At 40.5% G+C, this 2,407-nt stretch overlaps 1 pseudogene; it reads right to left on the bottom strand.

The window, feature by feature from the left end:
• Positions 1-502: 502 nt before the first annotated feature.
• LOC108588574 (peptidyl-prolyl cis-trans isomerase A pseudogene) lies at positions 503-1,234 on the bottom strand (annotated as a pseudogene).
• Between the last annotated feature and the right edge of the window lie 1,173 nt (positions 1,235-2,407).

Below are 2,407 nucleotides of genomic sequence, written 5' to 3'. Positions count from 1 at the left end.
TAAGTTGGTTGATGGTGCTCCTAAAGTTTTCCATAGCCTTAGTAATTTTTTTGTTTTCTTGTTCTCAGTTACTGAAAGAAGATGGTATTGAGAGTCTAAGAGTAATCATGAATCCATCTATTTATTTTTCCAGTTCTGACAATTATTGCTTTGTTTATTTTTAGGTCTCTGTCAATTTTTTCATAAATTTACATTTTTACCATTAAGAAATTTATGTTACTATTCCTTGCACTGAGTGTACTTTGGTTTTAATATAGCCAACCCAGATATCCCTACACTTCATGTTTTCCTGCTACATTTTTTCCATTTTTTTTTAACTATCTGTGTCTTTACGTAATACAAACTAAGTCTAGAATAAATACTACTCTAATCGGCCCTAATATATCTTCTGTTGTTGTTGTTGTTGTTGTTGTTATTTAGTCTTTATTTGATAATCATAAACTCAACTCAACTCTGCAATCCAGCTAGGCATGGAAGGGAACAAGGAAGACATGGAACCCAAAGGGAACTGCAGCAAGCGCACAGAATTTAGGATACTGTGAGCAAATGGGGTGGAGGGGTGCTCTCCTGAGCTACAGAAGGAATGGTCTGGTGGTTAAGATAAAACACAAGTCAAACATACTAAAGTTGTCCACAGTCGGCAATGGTGATCTTCCTGCTGGTCTTGCCATTCCTGGACCCAAAGCGCTCCAAGGCCTCTGCAATTTTCAAGCCTTCTTTCACCTTGCCAAAGACCACATGCTTGCCATCCAACCACTCAGTGTTGACAGTACAGAAGAAAAACTGGGAACCGTTTGTGTTGGGTCCAGCATTTGCCATGGACAAGATGCCGGGACCTGCATGCTTTAGGATGAAGTTCTCATCATCAAATTTCTCCCCATAGATGGACTTGCCACCAGTGCCATTATGGCGCGTGAAGTCACCACCCTGACACATAAACCCTGGAATAATTCTGTGAAAGCAGGAAGCCGTATAACCAAATCCTTTCTCTCCAGTGCTCAGAGCACAAAAGTTTTCTGCTTTCTTTGGAACCTTGCCTGCAAACAGCTTAAAGAAGATGCAGCCCAAGGGCTCGCCATCGACGGCAACGTCGAAGAACATGGTGGGGTTGACCATGGCTGATACTACAAGGCTCCAGGCAGCGGTGGTGTTCACAAAGCCCGGCCCTAATATATCTTAAAGCAAGTCTCAAAAAAATCAAACTAGAGTTTAGATGCCAAGTAGCCTGTCAAAATAAAATTCAAATATTTTTTAAAGGAAGTCAACAACCAGGAACTCAAGCACCTAAAATGCCAAGTAAAAATTACCAGACATGCTAAGGATCAAGAAATGTGACCTCTAACTAGGAGAAAAGTCAGCCAATAAAAACAGACCCAGGAAATAATGGTAACAATGAAATTAATGTCTAAGGGCAAATTCAGGAAGTGATGCTGCCTGTACAAGCTGTGCTAGCCTCATCAGCCACGTTGTTTTATTTAGTCTTATCTCAGTATGGACCCTTCCCAAGAGTATTCATATGAATTATATAAATGCCCCATCTGGCTGTAGCAATGCCTTTCCAGAGCCCACAGCCTCACAGAGACATGTCTTTAACACACCAGTCAGTGGTCACCCAGGTATTCAACCAGATAGTTATGCTCTTAGTCACAGCTCAAGAGTCAGTAGAAATAAAACATATATGGTCCTTAGGAGTACCGTCTAGAGTAACAGTGGCTTTGAATTTAGGCCACTGTGCTGTTGCCCTTATGATAGTCAGTTTTCCAAATTTGCCTTGGATCTAGACAGCTGTTGTCATCCAAGAGAAGCCATTAGTTTTAAATTTCGCTCTGCCATCAGGAAACCTGTCATTCTTTGCCAAAGGCTGTAATGAGCATAGTTATTAGCAATAGAGATCTGTAGTTCAAAGAGATCCCACAGTTTAGACGCCTCCCAGAAGAGGGCTGCTGAAACAGCCAGTTGCACTGCCTCTATCTCTGCTTATTGCTGAGATCCCCAGTAAAATATGCTAGTATTTTCTGGTCACTTTATGGTTTTAAGTCCAATTAAACCTCTTTAAATTTCCCAGTCTTGGGTATGTCTTTATTAGCAGCATGAAAACAGACTAATACATTTTCTATGTATTCTTTATTCATTTTCACTCAAAATTTTTTCCTCCTATTTTCTCAAAATGCTTAAATGAGGTGCGCTGTAGATTGAATGTTTACATCCCCCCAAAATTTATATGTCTAAATTGAATCCCCAGTGATGGTATTCGGAGATTGGGCCTTTGGGAGATAATTAAGTAATGAGGGAAGATTCCCTCATGAGTGCGATTAATGTCCCTATAAAAGATGCAGAGAAATCCCTTGCCCCTTTCACCATATGAGAACACAGCAAAAAGACAGTCATCTGTGAACCAGGAAGAGCC

This window comes from Callithrix jacchus, chromosome 16, assembly GCF_049354715.1.
Source record: "Callithrix jacchus isolate 240 chromosome 16, calJac240_pri, whole genome shotgun sequence".
NCBI lineage: Eukaryota > Metazoa > Chordata > Mammalia > Primates > Cebidae > Callithrix > Callithrix jacchus.
The sequence above is the reverse complement of the archived record's forward strand: the minus strand, read 5'-3'. Positions and strand labels throughout refer to the sequence as shown.